The sequence below is a fragment of the Pan troglodytes genome, chromosome 1, assembly GCF_028858775.2.
Source record: "Pan troglodytes isolate AG18354 chromosome 1, NHGRI_mPanTro3-v2.0_pri, whole genome shotgun sequence".
Lineage (NCBI taxonomy): Eukaryota > Metazoa > Chordata > Mammalia > Primates > Hominidae > Pan > Pan troglodytes.
In genome coordinates, this window is record NC_072398.2 from 137401727 (window position 1) to 137428529 (window position 26803).

At 45.8% G+C, this 26803-nt stretch overlaps 1 protein-coding gene and 1 pseudogene across 6 annotated transcripts in view; both read left to right on the plus strand.

Annotated features, from left to right (window-relative positions):
- BCAR3 (BCAR3 adaptor protein, NSP family member) overlaps positions 1–26803 on the plus strand; it is a 278588-nt gene that overhangs the window by 67032 nt on the left and 184753 nt on the right. The window lies entirely within an intron of this gene.
- Positions 20683–21558, plus strand: LOC134808938 (uncharacterized; annotated as a pseudogene).

Sequence of the window (26803 nt, forward strand, 5' to 3'; positions counted from 1 at the left end):
TTTTTTTTGAAACAGAATCTCGCTCTGTTGATCAGGCTGGAGTGCAGTGGTCCGATCTCGGCTCACTGCAACCTCCGCCTCCTGGGTTCAAGCGATTCTCCTGCCTCAGACTCCTGAGTGGCTGGGACTACAGGTGCACGCCACCACGCCCGGCTAATTTTTGTATTTTTAGCAGAGGCAGGGTTTCACCATGTTGACCAGGATGGTCTCGATCTCCTGACCTCATCATCCACCCACCTCGGCCTCCCAAAAGTGCTGGGATTACAGGCATGAGCCACTGTGCCCTGCTGCTTGTCCTTTTTAAAATAATGCTCATGTGCCTGTTTGAAAAGTCAATGCTGGCTTACATAGTTTCTCCCTGAAGAGTATATTTTGGAGTTACTCCTGATTGCTCTTAACTTCCTTTGTGAAATGTGGCCAATTGATAGTTATTCGAAGAGAAGCATATGCTTACTTTAAAGGGACCAACAAAGTTCTTGATCATCTGACAACTTTGATGTTTCAATAACAGCATTTGGCTTACAAATAAGGCTACTCAGAAATCACCATTTTAGTGGGACTTGAGGAGGGGATTCAAGTAGGGAATAGAGAAGGAGTTGAGTAAAAGTCCTGAGGCCAACACGAGAGATGCAGGATGAGCTGGCTAGAAGGAGAAGGCTGTTCTGTTTTTTATTTTTAAAAAAAGGAGCATTAATATAAAGAAAACATAAGAAAAAAAGAGCTAATGGAGGCGTGGTGGCTGGGGTGGGGGAATGGACTAACCTAAGAGGTCCTGGTCAGGCTGGGACAGAGCTTTGGACACAGTTCACTGCTGATTCCCAGCACCATGTGGAAATCCAGTCCTATACTTTATAGGCACTGGGCACTAGCTGATTGTGCAACTGGAACCTGGTCTAAGACTTTCATGAGCAGGGTCCAATCACCAGGTTTCATGGGGCTATGGAAATAAATCCTGACCAGAGATCAAGTGGATTAGGACCCAGGAGACAGGCACGGATTCTTAGGAAATCATCCAGGGAAGCTTTCTGTCTGCCCCCCTCCCCTTCCCACCTGCACAGGGGTGTCCCATTTCCTGTCCAGTCTCCCTCAACAGCGTTTATGTTCTGAACTAGTTCAGCTCCATAGAGAAGCTTTTGTTAAGCATTCATTAGCTTGTAAGATTTTTTTTTCACCTATGAAATTCTCTCAAGTCTTTTGACATTGTCAAGTGCCACAATGATTGGTTTGAACAACTGTGACTTTCAGCTGCCTGAAGACTTGTAATGCCATCCCTGTGGATTGTAGTTTCAAACTCAGGCATCTTTTAGTCAACAGGAGGAAACATGAGAAAGGGATGTAGGGTCCTCCCTCCCTGCCTTTGGGGTCTGCAAGCTAAAACCTGTTTTTCCAACTAACCTATCAATCTTCTAGTCAATCTTGATTCTAGTTCCTGTAAACAGATCAATTTCCTAGAGAGACAGAATACCAGGGTGCCTGGTTTAGGAGTCAGAAAATCTGGGTTCAGTATTGTCCCTACCACCAATGACTATCCATGGCCCTTCAGCAAATCTTTCAGTACTTCCCCTTAAGTAAAAAAGAAGAGGTTGATGGCCGGGTGTGGTGGCTCACACCTGTAGTCTCAGCACTTTGGGAGGCTGAGGTGGGCGGATCAAGAGGTCAAGAGATAGAGACCATCCTGGTCAACATGGTGAAACCCCATCTCTATTAAAAATACAAAAATTAGCTGGTCGTGGTGGCGCATTCCTGTAGTTCCAGCTACTCAGGAGGCTGAGGACAGGAGAATTGCTTAAACCCAGCAGGTGCAGATTGCAGTGAGCCAAGATCATGCCACTGCACTCCAGCCTTGGGGACAGAGTGAGACTCCATCTCAAAAAAAAATAAAGAAAGAAAACAGAAAGAAAAAAAGAAAAAGTTGGATCAAGATGCACAAAGATTTCAATACCCCAAAAGGAAGAGCTGAAACTAACAAGATTAGATTTAAAACAGTTAGTTGCAGAGATAGATGCTGGGAAAGAGCTAACATTGCTATTCCTATAGAAAAGGCTCTGTTGCCCAGAGCTGAATGTGAAACAAGAGTGAGCTATGGCTGCTGGTATAGCTCACCATCACTGGCAGCATTGATAGAAGCTAGGAGGTTAGAGGCCTGCTTTATTGTGCCCTGGTCTGGCCATGGCATCTCCTGCCCCCAGTCTCACATTTGCCTCCAATCCTCTCTCCAACTTGTAGTCAGAGTGATTTTTCTTAAAATCCAAATTTGATTGTGTCATTCTCCTGCTTAAAAGCCTTCAGTGGCTTTCCATTGCCCTCAGCATAGAATCTCATACAATGTCCCTTGTGATTTGGCCCCTGCTGACGTCTCCAGACTATCTCTTGTACTGCACTGATCCAGGACCCTCACCTCTGATGAGGCTAGAACAAATCATATTTCACTTGTTCCCTTTGAAATGCCTAGCCTTCCGTTGACATTATGAGAGGTGTAATAACTCACCTTCTTGCCAAGGGCTGCCAGGAGGAAGTGGGATATGATTTGCTCTGGCCACAGCAGAGGGCACAAATAGTATCTCTGGTGGGAGGGAGATGGACATGGTGCAATCTTAGAAGCAGCTTTGGAAAATGCTATGATGTGCTATATTTGGGTACATTTGGTAGAGGAAGGGTGTATTGTGGAGAAGGGATGGCTTCCTGGTGACCCAAGGAGCAATCTGGCCCTAAAAGGCCTCAGCACCTTCTCAGGAATGTGGTTGGAAGGATTCTTGTGTTGCGTGAGGTGTTCATATAGATAAAATATTAAAGATCCTGCAGAGTATGGATTCTAAGATCTGCAGGTCCCTGACAGCTCTAAAACATCACACAATTTAGAAAACTAAACAGACATTCTAACTTATGACTTATTTTCCTTAGCAGCTTCTAGGTATTTACCTATTCCAAATCTGCCCTTGATGCCTGGTTCACTTCATTGTTCCACTGGGAAAGGAAAAAGAGACATAGAGACGTTATATAACTTGTTGTAGTTTTTGCAGGTAATAATAAGAGGCAGAGTCTTAATAGGAAACAGAACTCTCAGTTCCTAGGCACTAAAGCAGATGCTTTTCCAGGTCCTTGATGACTTCATGTGCCAAGTTGCCCTATGTCGTGTCTCTTACCATTTACAATTCATGCCTGAATTCCATGTATAAAATTCAAGAACACGACTCTGACAGGGTGGCTGTGGGTATGGGCTCTGGAATTAGATTGCCTGTGTAACCTCAGAAAAAGTCACTTAATTTTGCTGTTTCTCCTATTTCAGCATCTCTCAGTTTCCTCATCTTTCCATTTCTCCATCAATAAAATGGATATAATAATGGAATTAACCTTGTAGGGTTGTTATAAGGATAAAATGAGAACACAGTACATGGGTATAGTAAATGCTTAATAAACATTAGCTAGTATTATTAGTACTGGATAAGGACTGGATTGGAAATAAAGATAATTGATTTATCATTCCATTGTGAAAGGTATAGTACAGTGGTCTTCAGACTATTTTCTGTGTAACCTCAGAAGTTCCTCAGAGCTTCCACTGAGAGCCGGGACTGGGTTTAATGGGTGAGAGATGACACCATTTGCATAGATGAAATAAATGGGGTGGGAGTGTGCACCAAAATGGTGCTCCTGTGCTGCTGTCTGTGGTCCTGAAATACAATTTGTTAGTAGGACCTAGCTAATTCTCTAGAAAACTGGTGGGTACTCTATTGCCCCATGTCTTTCCTCCCTCCCTACTAACTCCTTGCCTATGACTAGTTCTCCCACCAACTACTATTTGGATAAATTGTTGATAACCTATTGAAGCATTAGTTTCCTTATATTTTAATATAGGTATTTTCTACCCATCCCCTCTGTATGTTCATGGGGATGCTCCCAGGTTATGTGCCATCCTATATATATAAACTCCTCCCTCAATGCCTGCCTGAGGGACATAGTCAGAAAGGGACAACATAGTGGCAACAAAAAAATGTTTGCCTCTGAGCTCCCTCCTAGTAGAGTCACTGGAACCCCAAGCCCACTGAAGGCATAGCCCAGTTTCTACTTGCAGAGTCCCAGGGGGCCCACATAGATTTTTAGCAATCATTCAAGTTTTTCTGAGGCCAGGATCAGAGCAGAGGCACTCTCTTCACTGTCTCCTGGTGGCCTACGTGAGCTGTCATTGCCTCTGCCATTACTGATGCTGTACCTCCTTTCTGGTAGTCCTTATGGTGGGGACAAGGCAGGGCACTCCCCCAGCAGCTCTTCCATTAGATGCCTCGAAGTATTCTCTTGCTGTTTCAACTTAAAATCTTCTCGACCAAGGACTTGGGATTGATCTCCAGTGGAGCCTGGGCCAAGTGACAGTTGAGCCACCTTCTGTCCCCCACTATCTTGCTGAAAAGCCTTTCCCCTTTCTGTCTCATAAGCCCAGACAGTGCAATCCATCACTGTCCCAGGATAAAGTCCAGCCTCCACTGGGCCCTCCCTAGGGAAGACAGAGGGGATGCGCTGCTTTTGTCCTCTTTCTTGGTGTCAGGGTTTTATCTGACATCCTGCAGCTCAGCTACATTCCCAACACCCTCATCAAGTAACTCTCCTGGTGGCCCACAAGTGGGTCTCCTAAGGGCATCCTGTCAGCTGAGCTCCCTCTGGGATTCCCAATCCAAGATATGAAAGTTCTGCACCAGAGGAGTTCTCCACATTGATGGAGTATTGTTATGAGGAAAGAGTTGGAAAAAATTTTCCTTTTCATAGATTCACAAAGCAGAAAAGCATGCTTGGTGTTGATTTGGCCCATCTTTCTGGCTCCAAGTGGGGTTAAACTCGAACAGTAATTCTTTAAACTTAGAGAGAAAGAGAGGAAAACACCTCCCAGAGATTGAAATGCAAAAACACTCCCTTCTAAGTTGGAGGGTTTTTTTTTTTCTCCTAATGGCCACACAAATTCTCTGGTGGTGCAATTTGAGTCCTTTGCCTATTGTTCTGTCCTCAAGGGGAATCAGAGAGAAGATCATAGCCTCTTTAACTATTTCCATCACATTGCATTTCTCTCTGGCTGAGTTCTTCTCCACCCCGCTCCTTGACACACACACACACACACACACACACACACACACACACACATTCCTACCCACATATTTAGTCCTAAACTGTAATCACCTGTGTCCGACTTGGCTCTTGGAAGTGAAGAGGGAGCTCTGTGTTTGCAATACCACGAGCATATTTTCCCCAAGAGCTGCTTATGCAGCAATCCAGAAATTCCCATTGCTCTGCCTTTTAATTAGTTCAGGGAGTTGCAGCCTAACGGTGTGGGTGTGCTTGCCAGCTGTGCTTTTCGGGAAGTTACATCGTCTGCTGCTCCTTCTGTCTCCTCCCCCAGGGTTGGGAAATTATAGACCCTGCTCTCTTTACCCTGTAAAACCCCAGACACTCCAGGACCTTTTCCAGCCAGCGCTCAAAGGCCCTTGGGGACAAAGGGCGACACTCAGATCTCAGGTCTTGAAGCCTGCTGTCCTTGAGCAGGGTGGCAGAGATGACCTTTGAACTAAAGGGATTATTTTCATCTGTGACTGTTCAGTCCCCTCGGGTGACCTACCACAGAATCAGTGCTTGCTGGGGACCAGAAGAAGGATTTTATGGCTTGAGGGGTACCTGCATCTCTCCCAGGCAGCGCCCTGTTTGTTTTACAGGCTGCCAGATACCTTATCTCCATGAAATGAGAGGCCTCCAGCATCCCCTCCAGCCCCACTTCCTGCGATATCTCTACTTCCCCACAGGGGCCCTGGGCTGGCTGCATGGCTGAAATTAAATCTCTCATCGCTGCTGTCTTTTTAATTAAACTTTTTTCCCCTTCATATTTTGTTTGTGCATTCTCCCTCTGGGTGATCACATTGCACTCCCAGCTCCGGTTTTAAGTTCTCCTAGTTACCAAGATTCAGCACATCCCCCTCCTTCAAAGGGTGGGTGATGGTGTTTTTCCTGGCATCCTCCCACAGACACTTTTCCAGCTCAGCTGAGCGGCTAGTGCCTGTCTGATTTGCCCAAATGGGTGGTGCAGGTTTCTACCACACACTTTGAACTCAAACCCATCAGGGCACAATTTTCTTTCTTCACTTATCTCAACCTTGGGCATGGATTCTACTGTTGATTGCTTCGTATTTATATACCTGCTTTTTGTTGGGCTGTTGTACACACACACACACACACACACACACACACACACACACACATTCACTCAGTCTTTTGAGCAGAGCTTCTGCCAGCCTTCCTCCTTGGCACTTGGCTTCTCCAGCACAACGTCTCTCTGCAAATGGGGTCATTCGTTGCTGCTCTGGCCATTGACTCTAATCCGACAGCCCTGCACATAGCCACTTGCTTGCCATGTAGTCCCAGCACGTCACATTGATTTTCACCAAGTGTACCTCGGCAAAGCCTGAAGACAGGCACCAGCCTTGCTATGTTCCTGTCTTTTTCAAGGCCTAGACTAAGGCAGAGCACAAACCAAGAGGCTCAGAACTCTTTGATAGATGATGTTTTCCACTACTAGAAATATGTGCTTTTGTAACCCCTATCTAGTTTCAGAAGATCTGCCTAATTGAAATGTTGTCTTGGATGTTATATTTATTTTTCAAAATAGCAAAGTAAATTAAACTGTTATTTTCACTTAACCCATTTTCTGTTTGCCCCGAGAATACTCTTGCTTCTAATCCTAATGGAACATCATATATATTTCTGTTACATTAGGATTAGAGACAAGTTCTGCTTAGAAATAACTCCAAAAATAGTTTATATATTTTATTTTCATACCGAAAATCAGATTTCCTTCAGCCTCAAAGAGCATATTTATGTAAAATTGCTGGCAGTGAGCTGCACTTTTATTTTCTAAACAGGAAATGGGTTAATTTTCAAAAGGTGTAATAGATTTATGTGGTTTGAAACACAAAAAGTATAAACTTTTTTTTTTTTTTTTTGAGACAGAGTCTCACTCTGTTACACAGGCTGGAGTGCAGTGGTGTGATCACGGCTCACTGCAGCCTCAACTTCCCAGGCTCAAGTGATCCTCCCACCTCAGTCTCCCAAGTAACTGAGACTACAGGCACATGACACCATACCTGGCTAATTTTTGTATTTTTTTGTAGAGATGGAATTTCAACATGTTGCCCAGACTGGTCTGGAACTCCTGTGCTCAAGTGATTCGCCTGCCTCGGCCTCCGAAAGTGCTGGGATTATAGGCATGAGCCACCCTACCCAGCCAAAAAGTATAAATACTCTTAGACAGCAAAAATGCTTTCTCCCAGTCTTGTTCCCTTGTTCTCAGTTCCCACCCTGCCTGGATAACTACTGTTCTTGGTTTCTTGTGTTAAAGATGGATCTTGATAGTCTCGTACCAGATTCAAAAATCAGTCAACTACTTCAAAAACAATGACATGCTGGCTACTTAAATAGAAAAGGAGGCTTTTTTTTTTACTCTGTCACACATTTGCTGCCTAGGATTGAATTACCTGCCCTGCTCCCCACCCTCAGAGCTATATAAATTCTATCCTAAACTTTTTCTGTTTCTGACAGTCTCTACAACATAGCCTTTGTTGTACTATGAATTTTTATCTCAGCCATCTTTGTCTAAGTTTCTTTGTTTCGATGTCTTGAAGCTTAAAGCAGATTCCATTACTTGGAAGCTTAGTGAATTGGCCCCAGTTAATCAGATAAGCACTAAATAAATTCCCTGGAAACCTCCAACAGATAGACTTTAAAAGATCCAGCACAATCGGTTTATCCTGACAAGATTACAGCTGATACGGTGAAGATGGAGGAGACTCTGGTTTTCTGAATAACTTGAAGCGGACTCTAAGAAAGAGGAAGGCATCAGGAATGTGGATGGGCAGCCATGCTCAGGCTCAGGCTGGATGTGTGCTGTGGCCAGCAGCGGCTCTGGACAGCAGTCAGCAAACCAGACAACAAGAACCCAGCATTCCTGCAGTCAGAAAGAAAATTCATCTGGGAAGAGGGACCTTTAGAGAGCTCTGGCTGCCCACTTCCTGGGCACTCTTGCTTCTCAGTCTGGAGGAAGGACCCTGGTAGCTCAGTCATGGTCAGCACCATCTCCAAGACTGCCCAGCACAGTCCTCCAACACTTTACCCCAAACACATGCACACTTAGTGTTACCTAATGCATTTGTCCCAAGTCATCACTTCTCTACAAAGAGCTTTTAATTCACTGGCTCAGGTGGCTCTGGATGAGTTAGGAGGGGTCACCAATGTGGTTTCCTCTGAGGAAACTCTCTCCACAGGGTTGTTCTATAAACTGACTATCCCACACATCTCTGTGACCTGGTACTGCGTTTAAAGATGTTGGTCAAACTCATGGAAGCAGAGTAGCATGGTGGTTGCCAGCAATTGGCAGAAGGGGAAAGGGGAGATGATGGTCAAAGGGTACAAAGTTTCCGTTACACAAGACAAATAAGTTCTGGAGATCTACTATACACCATAGTGCCTGTAGCTTTGAATGCTATATTATATACTTAAAATTTGCAGGCCAGGAGCGGTGGCTTATGCCTGTAATCTCAGCACTTAGGGAGGCCGAGGTGGGTGGATCACAAGGTCAGGAGTTTGAGACCAGCCCAGTCAATATGGTGAAACCCCATCTCTACTAAAAATACAAAAATTAGCCGGGCGTGGTGGTGGGCGCCTATAGTCCCAGCTACTCAGGAGGCTGAGGCAGGAGAATCGCTTGAACCTGGGAGGCAGAGGTTGCAGTGAGCCAAGATTGTGCCACTGCACTCCAGCCTGTGTGACAGCAAGACTCTGTCTAAAAAAAAAAAAAATTGCTAAGAAGGTAGACCTTATGTTAAGTGTTCTTACCACACACACAAAAATAATGATAATAATAATAAAGGGAGTGGGAGGAAACTTTGAGAGGTGATGGATGGCCTTGGTGAATGGTGTCGATGGTTTCACAGGTGGTATCTACAGAGTCATCAGGTTGTATACATTAACTATGTCCAGCTTTCTACCTGTCAATCATATCTCAGTAGAGTGGTTTAAAGAAAAGAGATGCTGACTGGTGATCCTAGAGATGGCCCCAGGTCCCACAAGATTCAGAATAACCAAGACCAGGGAAATGTGCTGTAGTCTCAGTAGGTAGTATTAATATTAACATTTGATTGTAAGGCTGTGAAAACTGACCATTCTTATATGGTGAGTGTGGTTTCTATGGTAACACCACATTAAATATTTATTAAGAAAATGTTATTCTCAAGCCACACCTAGTAGGAATGGTTATTGTACACAGCACTGGAGACACACAAAGGGAAAGCAAGTACTTTTTTTGGGTAAACCACTTGGTCCTTAATTAGGAGTTGGGAGGAAAATACAGGGTCCTAGCTATGAGCTATGCCCACCTTTAGCCACCTCCCCTAGGAGTAGCCCCCGGGATGTCCACTGAAGCTCATCCTGACCTTGGGGATATCCTCTGACCTCTGAGCAGGGGAGCTCAATCCTTAGGGCTGCCTGGCATAAGAGCGAGGTCCCACTTGAACAGGAGATGCAAACATGTGTGCTACAGTGGGGCGGACACCTTCCCCTAGGACTGTGGATGCGGCCTGGGGTAGACCGGGCAAGAGGAAACCTCTGGACCCAGACTCCCACTTAGGAGGCAGAAGTGCTCAATCAGGGGCATATACAGAGCCCAAAGGAGAGCTAGACACCAAAATTGAAGAGAGGAAGCATTCTGACCAGGTCCCCCACACTGAAGAACCCAGGTAGGTGTGGAAGCCCGGGTGAGAGGCAAGGACTCTGGGCACCCTAGGCACTGAGGAGAGAAGCAGGAGGGGCAGGCTTGGTGTCATGGGGAGCCAGGTCTCCTGGTAGCGATGTGGGGATGGGCCTGAGCAGAGGCACACAGGTGGAAGACTGTGGCAGCAATTCAGGAAGAGAGTGGTGATAGCCGCAGCAGAGATGCGACTGTGAGAGGCAGGAGATGGAGGCCACAGATATCACAAGGGTAGACTCTGTAGGGCTTGGTGCCTGGGCTGGGGTGGGAGAGGGGAGGGAGGTCTCAGATCATGCCCATGTTCCTAGCTTGGCTGATGCGATGAATGGCGGTGTCAGAGACTGGGACATGGAGGAAGGGTTGGGTCTATGGAGAAAGAGGATGAAGGAGGCCTAAGAATGGCTGAATGGGAGGGGCCTATGGGACATCCATATTCCAGAAACATCATCACAGGAAGGAATGAGAAGAGATGGGCCTCCTGGAAGTGTGGGAGGATTGAGAAGCACAGACACACAGACCCAGGCAGCAGCGTGGGGTGTTCTGGTGGAGGAGGGCAGGGGCTGTGATGAGTCAAATCTGCTGTGGCAAGCAGGAGACAGGGGCCTGTCTGGAAATGACAGCAGCCTTCAGTTCTGCCTTAAGATTTCCAGTGGTGGACAAGAAATAAATGTGGGCTTTCAACAGCACTTTCCGGATCTATGTGTGATCAGGTGGAGGGGTGTGTGAGGTCCAAGGTAGTCCATCCTTGACAAGTGGAGTCATGGAGGGTGACAGAGCTGGATCCCATCAGTGGTGTGCTGGAGCCAGCTCCTGCCAGCTCAGCTCACAGACTGATTGTGCGCATCTCTTCCCAACTCTGCATTCAGTGACATCATATTCATAGCTTGAAATCGGCCATAGTGGTAGCATTTACACCATGGAGGTTGGCAAATGCTGCAAGTCAGGCCTTTATTTTCCAGAAAGCCAATGTTAAATATTTACTGGCACACCACTGGGGTGGAAGAGGGAGCAAAGCTGCATGTGGGCAAGTGAAAATGGATGAGTCTGGAGAGAGAGGTGGGCAGGAGCCAGAAAAATGAGCTAAGAAGACTGGAGAACAACTGAGAAGCAGTATAATTACTGTGCATTGCTCGAGAGTGAGGAATTTAAAGCCTGGAGGCTTGAGTTCAAATTCTGGCTCTGTCACTAGTTGTATGACCTTAGCCAGGTTACTTAACCTTTCTTGGCCTTAGTGTTCTCCTTTATGAAATGGGAGAAATAATGCCTACTTCATGAGGTTATTGTGAGATTTCAACACATTTTGCATGTAAGCACTTAGAACAGAGCCTAGCATGCAGTAGGCATTCAACAGTAAGTGTTAGCAGGCTGGCTGCAATGCTCACGTCTATAATCCCAGCACTTTGGGAGGCCGAGGCAGGAGGATCACGTGAGACAAGCAGTTCAAGACCAGCCTGGGCAACATGGTGAGACACCAACTCTAAAAAACATTTAAAAATTAGCCATGTGTGGTGACGTGCACCTGTAATCCTAGCTACTCTGGAGGCTGAGGTGGGAGGATTGCCTGAGCCTGGGAGTTTGAGGTTACAGTGAGCTGTGTTCATGTTACCACACTTGTAACAAGCAAGACCCTGTCTCAAAAAACAAAACAAAATAGAAAAACAGTGTTGGCTATTGTAGAAGAGTTTATGTAGATCATGACATGATTGTATTTGTCTTTTGGAATGAACCCCACAGTGTAGAGAATAGATTGAAAGGGGCAAGAGAGAAAGCAGGAAGAACAGGCAAGGAGTGGTCATTTGACAAGAGATGGGGGAGCCTAAGCTAAGGCGGAGAGAATAGAGGAGATTTGAAGGAGCTTGAGGTGGAATGGAGGGGACTGGGAGATTAATTGACTATGATTCAGGAGGGAGAGAGAGAGAGTGGGTGAGGCAACTTAGAAGAGGCTTTGGGAAAGAGGTTGGGATCAGGCTGGGGTTTGAAGGGCCATCTTTGCAGAGAAGAGGGAGGAGGAAGCAATATGGGAGGAGAACAAGGGTTTTTCAGAGAGTATTGGGGTTGGGGATGGAATATGTGGTAGGACGTGACAATGATTGGGTTCGGGGTGAAGGGTGTCATTTCAGCAGAGAAGCATGAGTCCGTAGCACAGTCAGGTCCCTCTGTGGCCTGGCCTGCCTTTGCCTGGCTCTGGGTCTTAGCCAGGTGTGTCCATCAGCACATGTCCTCCTGCTGCCCTTGCTAACTTGTCTGCATCCACTGCTACTGCCACTGGGTGTACACGAGCTCTCAGCAGAATGGTTCCGAGTTCTGACCCAATTCTATGGTCAGCATGATGGGGAGCCTTGCTTGACAGTTTTGTCTTCCTGTATGTGGATGGTGCACAGAGCAGAGCTGGGGACAGTGACCCTTCAGGGGTCTGTTAGCATGAGTTGATGTGCATGGAGGCTTTCATTTCTTAGCAAAGGAGGTGGAAAGATCTCTTGCTTGTTAACTGTGCATCATGAAAGTGAGAGAAGGACAATGGAGGAGTGAGATGTGTCTGTCTTCAGCCTGGTCCCTGGTGCTGCTGTCTTCAGCCCCTATGGAGAGAGAGCTTGAAGGAAAAAGTTTAAAGAGCTATTTTCATGAGGTACTTTGTGATACTTAGAGCACATATTCTGCTTCTGTGGGACCCTGGTGACAAGGTGTGGCACAGAGTCAGGGAGAAAACCATGATCCCAACTCTTGCAGGAAGTCAGCACTGTGGGCCTGCATGCTGGTGCTCTTATCATAAACCCTGAGAGCCCAGACAGCAGTATGGTACCCTCAAGTGGCTTCTTGGGTGAGGGTATCAATGAGAGAAAACCGGAAGCGGACAGGAATAGCAGGGAGGATGCTATTGATGTAATCAATGGACTGGCTCATGGGCATGTAGGCAAGTGGGGTAAGAACACGATCTTTGTGTTATTGAATTTCTTTGGAATTAAACAGGATCCACAGGAAGGTGGCCTGGGGATGGTCAGATTACCCATGAAAGTGAAACATTAGAAGACCACATTCATGCTGGCTTGGCTGGCTTGAGCTCGGGGGTTTGCCGTGGCTGCCCCAGCTGGGATGGCTGAGGGCACACAGTAACTGTAGGGCTAGGTGCTCTCAAGGTAATTCATCTGTCTCCAAGCCTTTCTGGGTCACCACTTACGCCTGCTCTCATGGTGAAAACAGAGAAAAGACTTCAACCAAAGACCAGCCTGTGGTTTCAGCAGGTCCAGGGTGGTCCTTGCCTGAGCTGGAGTGTCCTTTGGTGATAGGATGGCACCTATTAAGGTGTTAGGTATTAATCTCAGTGGGGAAGGGGTGGGTGAATTTCAGAAGCAGGGTTGGAACTTCAGCCTCAGGAGGCCAGACCTCCTCTCTGAGCAGTTCTACACTGGTTGTGTTCACTGGTTCCAACTTTTTAAAGACAAAACTGGCTCAGGATGTTGGGGTCAGCAGAAATAGGTGGAAACTGCCTTGGAGATTTAGTGTTCTAGGGAGTGGAGGTTCCACACCCCCATCATCTCAGCCTTGTGTCTCTACAGGGGCAGACTCCTGCCACCAGCTCTGTCCCAGCAGGATTCTACTCCACATGCCTAAAATCATCTCCTTGACCCTAAGTTCCTGCTTTCCATATTTGTGTTAATGGCCCCAGCATAAAACCACAGTAGTTATCATTTCTGAGTGTCCTACATGCTGTCCCATCTCACTTCTTCCAACAGGAGTGGCTTATATTTCCTTTTAGTTCCCACTGTCTACCGTGGTCCATGTGGACCATCAGTCACATGCCTTGCTCCTCTCTGGCCTCAAAGGTGCCATGAAATGGAAATCTGGCCAATCAGAGACCTCTATTCCTTGTGCCACAGTGATAGGTCCAGGGATGAACTCCTGACCAAGGCCTGGCCAATCAGAGTCTCTCCTGGGACCTTTCTACCAGAGGTCATGAGAAAGCTCACCTATGTTTGCTGGGAGATGAGTCTGGGGCTGCCTAGAACACTTGCCTGCCCACAGAAAGAGCCTGGCCATGAGTGGAGCTGTGCCTGCAGCAAGAAGTTTCCTTACACTTCCTAGTGACATGGCTAATACATTCCTTCTTTTTTTTTTTTAAGCTAATTTATATAGGTTTTTACCATTTGCAACTAAATCTAATGCAAACACAACAGCATCCAAATTTGATTTCTCAAATTTATCTTTATTTTATTAGTCTCCATAATGTCTCTCATATCTGTCCCTTCCTTTCCATCCTAACTGGAGTGAGTAAAGCACCTGCTACCATGCTTCATCATGCTTTATACCTGGAAGACACCCTCCTGCTCCCCACTTCTCATTGAGTCTCACCCGAAGTCAGACCTTTATCGCCTTATAAGCTGGATTATTGCTGAGTCCCCACTGAAAATCATGAAAGATCAAAGTCAAATACCTTAATTCCTAGTGCAAGACTTCCTTTGATTCTAATCTTTCTTTTCAACCCTCCCTTCCCCTATTTGTCTCTTAGATGACCTCTCTGAATGGTTAGCCCGAAAACTCCAGAAATGCCTTTTTTTTTTCCTGTGGGCCACATTTATTCATTCATTCACCATGGCCTTTTGTATGCCAGGCACTTGCTGGGTCTCTGCCTGGAACACCTGCTTTTTTATCTGAATCCTGTTCCTGCTTTCACACCTAGTTTACGTAAGTTACCCTTCCTCCAGCAAGCTTTCCCTGACCTACTGACCCACTCACTGGATAGGTCCAGTTTATCCCTGGACCTTTCACTGTGGCCCAAGGAATGGAGATCTCTGATTGACCATATTTCCATTTCATGCCGCCTTTGAGACCAGTGAGGGGCAAGGCATGTGGCTGATGGTCCACGTGGACCATGGTAGACAGTGGGACCTAAAAGGAAAAATGAGCCACTGGTCTGTTCCAGCCCTGGACCTCAGCAGCACCTCCTGTGTGGCTTTCTGGTGTGCTCATGGCAGCTCATCAGGCTATCATCTTCTCTTTCTTATGTGTATTATCTTCTTCCAAATAACGCAAGGGCAGGTGTGTTCTTTCTCTCCACTGAATCATTTAGTGTGGTGCTTGACAGGTACCTAGTGGGCTTTCCAGCAACATTTGTCATTTGGTTATTTAAATGTTTGATTGATGCAGTTGGCATGAAAATGAAGAAAAAACAGGAAACTTAAAAAGCAAAAATTGCTTGTGAGGCCCCAATTACTCTCTGCTCCACACACTCCTTCCCCTAGCACCCATAGAGGCCGCTTGGTAACACACCCAGGTGCCACCTCTGGCGCTGTCTGGCAGACAGCCTTCCAGCCAAGAACTATTCCTGCCCCTCCTGAATGCCCAGCTCAGTGTGGTGCTGCAGTTACCCTTGGCCAGTGTTACTTAGGAAATTAGCCGGACACTGGAGGGTTAAAAACCTCTCTCTTTTTTGTAAAGGGTAGAGAAAGAGAGATCTTTCCTGTCTATACTATGCTTAGCTTTCGGCGCCTTCCTGTTATCATAATGGTTTTTTGTTGGTGGCAAAAGCCTTTTCAGACCAGTGAGGCAATATTTCACCCTTGGCCACACTTTAAACATTGTTGTCAGGGGCCGGCTAACTGTGCCGCAGGCTGTGGGTTGCATCAGCCTGTGATGTATGCTTGTGAGGTTAGTTTGGGGATAATGACTGGCTGGGGTTATACCTAATTTTGCATAATAGTGTTGGGAGAGGGATAACAGGGTGCTAAGAGTTATACACTGAATGTTCTTGGCTAGGGAATGCAGGCCCAGAACCTTCCACCATTCCCTGGCATCTGGCCAACCAGCCCCCTGATGGCCTGAGAAAGGTTCACAGTGCAGAGAGCTGGACTTTTCTCCTATTCAGTTCTCAAACAGCCTCTCCTCAGTTGCCACCCACTGTCCCTCCTCCCAAATGCAATAGAAAAATAAAGATAGGTGGCAGTGATGCCCAGGGGGTGAACACAGAGCAGAGAACCACACTGGACCTGATAAAGTGACTTGGTGAACGCTGATAGGCAGACATCACTCCTAGCTTTGGTCAGTATTTCTCAGTTCCCAAGAACATTTCTCAGGTATTCTCCTCACCCAGTGCCTATGAGTCTGCTATGCTTTAAAAATGACATACACTAGGAAGTGCAAAGCAGAGTAAGGTTGTAATCACCTTTGAGAATCTAGTGAAAGTGTCATAGATTTAGACCATTATAGAACTGGCTCCCGATTAGGGGTGTTTTCCAGACCAACTCTTTGTCTGCACTGGAACTCTCCTCTTAGGCTTAAGCTGGTCGTCTGGGCTCCATCTACAAGATGGCAGCCAGTTCTTCTTCACACTGGGTCTGCCCTGCAGCTTCCAGCTGACACTTGTTCTTTTCCAGCCACTGGCAGGGCTCCCTGGAAACTCTTCTTTGTCCTCCCCTGGCCCTGTATCCTGATGGATCAGGCCAAGGCGTTGACCTAGAGCAGTGCAGACCAGAGGCCGCAGCTTTATACTCCTCTTTCTCTGGTCTCTGACAGGAACAAATGCTAGGCAGGCTGCCCTCATCTCCCTTATGAACCAAGACACTAGTCCTCCTGACTTCGGGAGTGCTGCCTGCTGTTGGGTCGTTCCTTCCCTGGGAGTTGCCCTCAGCCAGTGGGAGCTGCCTCCCAAAGGTTACATGCCCCAGGCACAAGTGGACGATGCAGCAGTACCAAGGTCTCCTCCTTTCCCTCCATTCAAGATATCTCTGAAGGGCCAAGTTGGCTTCAGAGCTCCCCATGAGATCAGTTGAGGCCTCTAGTACAATTTTGCACTGCTCAACTTTGTGTCCGAGCCTCCTTTCTCTCCCTCATGGGTATTGTTCCCAAGAGCACATTTGCATGTAAATTTCCTTCTCAAAGTCTGTTTCCCAGACAACCTGACCCATGGCACTTAGAAATAATGGGCAAGAGGCTGCCAGCACAGAGGCCAGCATGTGCATTCTGCAGGCTACTCTCACACCAGCAAGGAAGCTGTGTGGTGGGAGAAGCAATGCCTGGAGACTGTACACCCAAGAGATTGGGAGGGTGATGAATGAATGACCCAGAGGAGGAAGAGTTGACTCTGGAGGATGCCTGCCTAGCCCTCTGCAACCCATGCAGGATTGCCTTTTCCCAATTGAAGGAAGAGGAGAAAAAATGAAGTGCAGAGGAGTCATGATGCTCGCTGAAGGGTCAACTATTTACACAACAGTTAACCCAACACATATTGCAAAATGATCTTACTCCTTGTTGCCTAGGCAAACTTCCCTCCCAGTCATTGCTTCTCTCCCTTGAAAGCTGGCCTCGGAATTGGTGCAGCGAGACTTCCCAGCAGCTGTCTCAGTGGAGTGAGATGTGAACGCAAAGTGGACATCAGAGAAAAGAGAAAATGGGGGGAGCTGCTGTCTGCTCCACTCCTCTGTGGGAGAAGAGTGGTGTGGAGGAGAGAGGTCATCAGGTAGGCCTGGCCCCACTTCTTTGGCCGGGCTTCAGCCCCCAGGCCCCATGACTGTGTGCCCCTTTTGGAAGACCACTCCTCACTATAACAGAAGACAGGAGTAAAGGTCTTCCTCTTTGCACCTCAACATGGATTCCAGAGGCTAAAACACACTAACCTGCCCATCAGACCCAGAACAGACCCCAACCGGCAGAGACTTTCCTACTGTGGGAGCTGAACTGGAACTGCAGCTAGTCAGGGGACATGCCTGCAGGTCCTCCCCACCCCTCCCTAACTCCAAAGAGGCCAGTCCAGCTCAGCATCTCTGCCTTTTCCATTCCAGGCAACTCTAGAAGCCTAGAGTGTAAATTTTGTAAGGCCAGGCACCCCCACATTTGGGGATAACCATTACATAGCACTTGGCACAGCAGCCATAGGAATGCCAGGGACTAGTCATCAAAGCCATGAGACTCTCTGAGTGCTGTTGATGCCAAAAATCACTCTAACCCTTCCCAGAGGCTGCACCTGGGCATTCCCTGGAGTGTTCCTTATGGAGCATGGACAGTGGGCACAGACACACTTCTTTCCAAATGGAATATTGCCTCTTAGGAACTAACCAAGGCCCTTTCAGTTTCTGTTAAGGTTTTTGTTCAAAAGTAATTTTTAAAAATGTTTTATAACCATTTTAATTGGAATTGGAAAATTAGCACATATACTGACTTGCTTTATCAGCTTTTCCCCCACCTTTTAAGAGATCCCAGAGAATAGGAGAAATGAAATGCAAAATTTACAAGAACTTGTATAACATAAAGTGGTGCTGGGCTCTTCAGTTAGTCACCAGGGTGGTTCCTGGCATGAAGCACCAGCCATTCGTGTCCCATGCAAAGGAGGGTTCTGGACGACTTCAGGGTTGTGGGGTGTTGATTATTAGACCAGGGAGTGGTATTACAGAGATAGAATGGCTTGGGAAGGGGTTAAGAGTGAACACTCCAATAACAGCCTTTGGGTGACCCTGGGCCAACCATTGTTTTCTAAGAGAAGGGGAACCCAAGCCACCAAGGGCACTAACACACAAGGGGGAAAGAAAACAATTCTAGACCACTGCATGCAATTAAAGAGCAGCTTAATTTGGTTCTTTTAGGTTATAGATCACTCTCAAATCCTGCTTATCAGTTCTGTGCATTTTGTCTGCGCTATTGGCAGTTCTCCACAATTCACTGAAATTGTCAGAGGCTCTAGACAGGAGAGCCACAAAGCCCATGAAACTGGGGACGTATTCTCCCCACTCTTACTTGTCAAGGGCAGGTGAACTTCAGTAGCAAGCTGACTCCTGCTGTGGGAATTTCCACTCTGTTTGGCTTGAGCCCTGGAGTCAGTGTGACTCCAGATAACCTCGAGATGGGACACAACAAAAAATTTAAATGATACAAAAGTCCCTGTCATTAGATATTATCTTAGATAATTTTAAGTGATTAAATGTTTCCTCCCTTTTGCATGCACGCACACACATGCACACGCACACGTACAACACACACATACCTCTTCACTCTATATCTTTTTATATATAGTCGTGTGTAGCTTAATGATGGGGATACATTTGGAAAAATGCATTATTAGGTGATTTTATCGTTGTGCAAACATCATAAAGTGCACTTACACAAACCTAGATGGTATAACCTGCTGCATACCTCTGCTATAGACTATAGCCTATTGTTCCTAGACTACAAAGCTTTACAGCATGTTACTGTACTGAATACTGTAGGCAACTGCATCAGAATGCTAAGTATTTGTGTATCTAAACATGTCTGAACATAGAAAAGATACAGTAGAGCTACAATATAAAGATTTAAAATGGTACACCTGTATAGGGCACTTACCATGAATGGAGCTTGCAGGACTGGAAGTTGTTCTGGGTGAGTCCGTGAGTGAATGGTGAGTGAATGTGAAGGCCTAGGACATTACTGTGCACTACTGAGGACTTTATAAACACTGTACACTCAGGCTACACTAAATTTATTTTAAAACTTTATTTTTCTTTCTTCAATAATACATTAACTTTTTAACTTTATAAATGTTTTATTTTTTTAACTTTTTTGATTCTTTCATAACACTTAACACACAAACATGTTGTACAGCTGTGCAAAAATATTTTCTTTATATTCATATTTGTTAAGCTTTTTTCTATTTTTAAAATTTTTTACTTAATATTTTTAGTTTTTAAGTTTTTTTTTTTGTTAAAAACTAAGACACAAGCACACACGATTAGCCTCAGCCTAGGCAGGGTCAGGATGATCAGCATCACTGTGTTTCACCTCCACATCTTGTCCCACTGGAAGGTCTTCAGGGGCAACATACATGGAGCTGTCCTCTCCTAGGATAACAGTACCTTCTTCTGGAATACCTCCTGAAGCAACTGCCTGAGGCTGTTTTACAGTTAACTTTTTTTTAGTAGGGGTACACTCTAAAATAACATAAAATTATAGTATAATAAACACATAAACAAGTATCATAGTCATTTATTATCATTATCAATTATGGAGTACTCTACATAATTGTATGTGCTAGGCTTCTCTATGACTGGCAGTGCAATATGTTTGTTTACACCAGCATCACCACAAACATGTGAGGAATGCACTGCACTGCGATGTTACCACAGCTATGACATCACTAGACAACAGGAATTTTTCAGCTCCATTATAATCTTATGGGACCACTGTCATATATGTGAGTCATCATTGACTGTATATATTTCTGATTCTTCATCTGCACAATGGAGATAAAAAAGTAAGTCTGGCTCAATTTCACCTCTGAGATATGTTTTGTGGGTCAAACCATATTATGCAAGCTCTCCAAAAAGATGAAGTGCTGTAGAAATGGAAGGTATTTCCACTAAAAACCATAATTTCATCACTTGTTATCTGATTACTCTCTCTCTTGCCCTTTGTGTTCAGGGAACAATGGAGGCCTGCGATTTGGAGTTAAACTCTCGGTGATCTCTGTGTTGACAACACCAAAGCTAGAGGAATCCAGTAGGATGTGGGCATGGTTTTCCCGGAAGGCTGACTGAGCAGTTCTGCAAATGTTTGCAAGTACAGGGCAGAATTTCATCCAGCCTCGGAACCTTGAGCCAAGACTCAGCATCAGCAAAGCCAAAAGTTTCATTTCTTCAACTGTGGGAGTGCTAGTCCCACCCTTTAGATGGCCATTCAGTTTTAAGTTCAATAAGCATTTTGATTGAGAAATACTTTGCTGAGGAGTGAAAAGTCCTTGGCTTTGAAAGACGAATGATGAGCAGTTCAGTGGCCCATGTCACAGTCCAGGCACCTGCCGAAGGTGACTCCTTGGGAGGAGCATCTTAGTCACAGAGCCAGTGCCTGCTGTAGGTGTGCAGAAGGGTGCGTGTGTGTGTGTGTGTGTATGTGTACGTGTACATGTGTGTTGGGGGAAGGGAGCAAGGTTATGGGAGCATTTCTTATCTGCTCTCCTCTGCAAGATTTCCTGTGATTTAAGTCACATTAAAGTACCCATAAGCCCATAATGCAAAAGAACCCCAAAACCAGCCCAGCAGCCAACCATGGCAGCAAGTAGATGCTCTGGTCTTTAGATAGTCAGAAATGACACTTCTGGGCTCTCAGGCAGTCAGTGGGTTGAGCTCCCCATTAAAGTCCCCCTGCCAAGTCTGGAATAGTCCTAGTCCCGTGTGTGTGTGTGTGTGTGTGTGTGTGTGTGTGTGTGTGTGTACCCGCGTGCATATGCGCGCATGCAGTGCAGGGTCTGCATACCTAAAGCAGATGAAATTCTGCAGAATGGCTGCCTCACTAGACAAAGTCAAGAAGACAGACCGAGGAGAGAGAGGTTGATGTGTCTCCACTACCAAGAGATAGGCTTCTCTAAGCCAGCAAGACATCCCATCCAACAATATGAAACTGGCCACATTTCCTTGAGATGTCAACGTTGAAAGTGTAGCTGCATCTTTATTCTTCACTGTTATGAAGTTGGGTGCAACATAGCTTGAGTGGAATACAAAAACACCGCTTGGAAACACATGATCTGGATTTGAATCGCAGCTGTATCATTCACCTGCTATAGACTTTGAGCAAGACCTCTCTGAGGTTATTTCTTCACAGTAGGTAGAGACAAGACTTACTTCAAAGGTTCTTAAAGTTGAACCTGAGTCAATGAATGCAAAAATGTTCACATTTAAACTGTAATTTTAAAGCACAATACAAGTAAATAGCATTAATATCATTAGAGAGATTAACTTAGCACTGTGCGTCACATGATTCATCACGGGCCATCTGTGAGATATCAAATAGAGAGGTGAAGCCTGCAGTAATAAAAAATACTGCCATAGCTATAACCAGTGCACTCTTCTCTTCGTAAACAAACAACAAACAAATCTTGCCAGAGTCAAAAGGCAACAGTTTCGACTGCTTTTTCTGTTTTCTTGAAAGACAGAAGTCAAGCTTAGTCCCTTCTCTATGAGAAATGGTGAAGGAGGCACTCTCTTTGTTAGAGCTATGGAGTGTGGCCATGTGTGGATCAAGCCAACGTCCTGCCTTCACTGGGCTTACAGACAACACTCACAAATGTCACAGAGCTCAGATCACCCCTCTCCAACACTTTTTCCTTCATCAAAGAAAGTGCGTCCAAATGCAAATGAGAGCAATGATACCGTATGCATACCCATGAATCCACTCTTTGCTCATTCTTATTTTGAATGCAGTCCTATTTCAAACCTTTGGTACTTCCTATTATTGATAACAAATTACTTCACAACTGATTGACATGTGATGGCACAACTGAAAGTCAAGATTGAGGACAAATGTCTGCAGCCGTGGGTGGGGGCAGGAATTTGTTTTATGCATCTTAGTATTTCCAATGCCCAGGTAGATGCTCATTGCTGACTTGAATTGGCCCTAGCCTGGGAAGGAGAAACCTCACAGCTCCCTACCCATGAGCTCTGGGGCCATTCCTAATGCAGAGGGGCTAGTTGGGTAGTCATAGCCCTTTTAGGAGCATCACAGTCATGACAGGAGACCAGAAATGGCCTCTACAGGAGATTTCAATGTAGGACAAACCAGCTCCCTTCACACTCTGTGGTAGTGACAGTTTTAAGTGGAGGAGTAAGTGCCCAGCTTCTTTCATGCCTGCCTTTGAAGAGGGTGGCCTCTTGCCAGCAAGAAGTGTCTGAGGTTTGGGTGGGTGAGAGCTGGATGAAATGAGTGTGCAGGTGGTACTGCCCAGGGAATAAATGTGAAAAGCCAAAGCAAACCTTCAAGTGCACAGCAAAGAGATGCATTCTCAGCTGTGTTCCTAAAGACATTCAAAATCACATGCGTCTATCTGGGTCATGTGGGCGGATCTGTAACCCAGGGCATCCACAGATACCAGAGCCAAAGCTGGCATGGCTGTTCCCCGCCAGGCTGGGGAGGCCTTGCCAGGGCAGCAGCCCCAGCCACACGCCCTTGTGTTGGAGCAGTCTGGAGGCTGCCAGCCTGTGGGGCTGGCTGAGAGCACCAGCATGTGGGGAATCTTCTAGATAATTTGTCACAAGTGTGCTAATGGCTCTGGGAGCCAAGAGGAAAGGGGTGATACAGCATGTTTGGAGACTGGAATGTGTAAATGAGTTGCTCTGTGAATTATTTGATATTTTCTCCCTGCAGTTTAGAAGAAAACTAGGTCCGATGGGCTTGGCCAAGGTTTATGAGGCAAAGCAGGGCTTCTGAGGTGAAGTTGCATGGCTGTTTGAGCCCGAGGCATGGCAGGATTGCTGCCATAGTCTGGAAACCTCTCTGGTGATACCAGGCCAGCTTGGTACCAGGTATAAAGTTACCCAGGTCAGAAAATGCAGAGGCTTCATTCCTTTCTTTAAAAAAAGGGTATTATAGGTAGCAAGTGGGAAAAGAGGGGAACCAGGGGAACCAAATAGATGAGGGCATAAGGGAAAGGCCGTCAGAGTGGAAGTCCAGAGGTTTACGTTGACAGTCTTCCTGTCACCCACTGCGTGGGAGGAGTCAGCTGCAGCTTAGGGGTGGGGTTTGCAGTTAAGCCAAGCTGAGGTATCAGCCCCAGCTCTGCCACTTCCTCCCCATGGAACTGAAGTTGTTAGCCCCTTGGTCTTCAGTTTCCTCACTGTGTGAAGGGAAAATGATGACTTCCTCCCTGAGTTCTGGTCAGGATGAAGGGAGGTGAGTGTGCAGGGCTTGCCGGTGTGCCTGGCGTTTGGTGGTGTTTCTTGGTTACCATGGTCATTGTTACCCAGTGTGACTGTTCTGATTACCATGGCTGCATCACACACAGCACAAATTTAGTGGCAGAAAAATCCCAACTATTTTTTATCAAGCTTATGGATTCTGCGGGTCAGAAATTCAGAAATGGCACAGCAAAGAGGACTCATCACTGCTCCACGATATCTGGGGCATCATCTGGGAAGGGTAAAGATCCAGGGTATCTTGACTGTTGGAACCTGGAATCACCTCAAAGCTCATTCACTCACATGTCTTGAGCCTGACCTGGGAGGGCCTTGTTGGTTAGGACTGCTAGCCAGAGGGCCTACACGTGGCCTCCCTGTGTGGCTTCCCCACAGCGTGGTGGTCTCAGGGTAGTTAGACTTCTAACACAGTTCCTGGTTTCTCCCAGAGCAAGTGTCCCAAGAGAACCAGGCAGAAGCAGAATCACCTTTTCTGACCTAGCCTCAGAAAGTTGTGGCATTCTGTTGGTTGTAAGTGAGTCTCTAAGGTCAGCTGTCTGTATTCAAAGAGAAGGCAGCTCTGGATGGGAAGACTGTTAAAGAATTTTAAAACCGTCATAGTGACTATAGAAAATAATAATGCCTTATGCTCACAGAATGTTTACAGTTTCAAAAGCACATTCACTTGATCCTCACAGTGCCTTTGAGTGGTGAGCAGGACAGGTAGCAAAATCCCATTTTGCAGATGTGGAAACAGCCTCGGAAAGGCTGCCACTTCATTCCCCTGAGCTACAAGATGAAGAGTTTATACAAGATGCCCTCGCTGGTGCCTGAAATGCAGTGGTTTTCCGTTCCTTGCTGAAGGAGGCAGTCCTGAGCAGTTGGCTTTAGTGAAGGAAGCAGTCTGATCAGAACTCTGTTTGCTCTTTGAACAACTTCTGTGATTTCCTGGGCCAAACTGAATTGCTTCCACTTAGCTCACACCTGGATTCTTGAAGGCAGCTAATTTTAGATTCTTTGGTCTGGTGCCAAATATCAAAGGAGTTGAAAGAATAATCTTTGCTCAATTGTAGTACAAATTCCTTCAACTGAGACCAATTCTGGTGCCTCATATTAAGATAAGGAAACCCCCATTTATCATATATCTTTAAGCTGAAACATTTCAACCAAAGCAGGAGAAGCAAAAAAAAAAAAAAAAAAAAATCAAGATCATCTTTAAGCAAATTACTCACTGAGCAAATATCAAGAACGAAGATTTTTAAGAGTATAAAATTACTAAATTTGTGCAGGTGCAATTTGCTTTACGTAATACTTGTGTTCCTGATTTGGTGAGTGGAAATTAAACATGTATACTTTAAGTCTATTTTAAATTGACTTGAGAGTAAGGTGAGAATGGGGAATTTCCTAGTAAAGGCGCCTGTGCAAATTTACTTCCTAGTTTCAGTTTTGTTAATTTCGGTTTCTAGAGATTGGATTTTCTTTTCTTTTTTTTTTTTTTTTTTTTTTTTGATGGAGTCTCGCTCTGTCACCCAGGCTGGTGTGCAGTGGTGCAATCTCGGCTCACTGCAAGCTCCACCTCCCGGGTTCATGCCATTCTCCTGCCTCAGCCTCCCGAGTAGCTGGGACTACAGGCTCCTGTCACCATGCCTGGCTAATTTTTTTGTACTTTTAGTAGAGACGGGGTTTCACCATGTTAGCCAGGATGGTCTCGATCTCGTGACCTCATGATCCGCCCACCTCGGCCTCCCAAAGTGCTGGGATTACAGGCGTGATCCACCTCGGCCAGCCCATGATTTATATTTTTAAAAATACTGTGAGGAAAGGGTAATAAGAGGGAAAACCATGAAGAAACATTAACCAAAACTTAAACCCAAGTATGTTCTTCATTAGTGGCTCTGGAAGCCATAGTGAGAGATTAATATGCAATTACCACACACACACACACACCATTATTTGTTTGTGTGTGTGGGGGCCCACACACATACCATTATTTGTTTTGTTGAAGGATATAGTAACATTGCTTTGAGACCTATATAATGCCCTGTAGTTAATGCAGATCATCTTGTAATTCTAAACTTAATTTAGTTTTTAAAACTAAACTGGCACATTATGGTGGTGAGGCTACTCGAGGACCCAGTCAAATGTTGATTCAGCACCTTCGTTGTCTTCAGCATTGTGTTGGGCATTCTGGGAGCTAAAAGAAGCATAGGACACAGTTCCTATTCCCATGTACTCCAATCTAGCTGGAGGGCTGAGACATACACACAGTCCACAATGAACAAGTCAGGTTTGTATACAACATTATGTCAAGCAAGAATAGAGTTCCAGGCCGTGCGACACTATGGAAAAATATGTAGGTCAGTATTTGAAGTGCTATTAATTGTGCAGACAATAAGAATATATAGGTCAGTATTTGAGGTGCTTTTAATTGTGCAGACAGTAAGGACAAAAGAAGATTGGTGCAGTGAGAAATAATATTGAGAGGGATGGTGACCAAAGGGGCTACTTCCCTTTAATGAAGAGCCAGCAATTAAAAATCACAAGATCATTGAATATGGCCGATCGAAGTCCAGTCTGGAATGGCATTAATAATCAAAGTATCTGATCCAAGGGATGGAGTCAGGTGCAGTGCTAAGGGCTTCTAGGTGGAAACAGTTCTTGGGGATGGGTAAATGACAGACTTGGAGATCAAGTTAGGTGAAGGAAAGGATATGGCAATTAGGATGCAACCCTTCGTGAATGGAGAGTAAAAGGGGAGATGGGTGCTGGTCAGTGGGGTATGGGGGAGCTGGCCACTGAAATGGAATTCAGAAGACAGTGCAAAAGCCCAGGCAAGCAAGCTAGCCCCAAACAGTGGACATTCAGCTGGCTCTGCCCTCCAAGATGGGCAATGGCTATCTGTCTATGCTCAATCCCAGCACCTAGCTCAGTACCTAATATTGAGTGGGCATTCATTAAAGAAGTGTTGAATAAATAAATGAATGAATTAGGAAATGAGGAAGAAAGGAGGCACCTAGGGCTCTGTTTACTCTAGGGACATTAGATCCAGGGCTCAGGGAAGCAGACATTTCTACTCACTAAAGGTGAGGGCCTTCCAATGAACCACCAGGGTTGGTTCTCAGTTGGGACCAGAGGCACTTGATGGGTCATTACTGCTGGCAGATAGGTAAGGTTGGAGCAGGCAGGACTTTCCAGGATCATAGTAAACAAAAGCCTAGAGGTTTTCATCAGTGTGGCATGTACAGGAAACACAAGCAGTTGGGTATGGCTGGAGCATAGCACACTGGGGGAAGTGGCAGGAGATGGAACCTGAGTGTCATGCTAAAGGGTTTAGATTTTATCCTCAAAGCAATAGAGAGGTGCTGAAAGATTCTAAACAGCAAAGTAACAAGGTTCAATTTACATTCAGGAA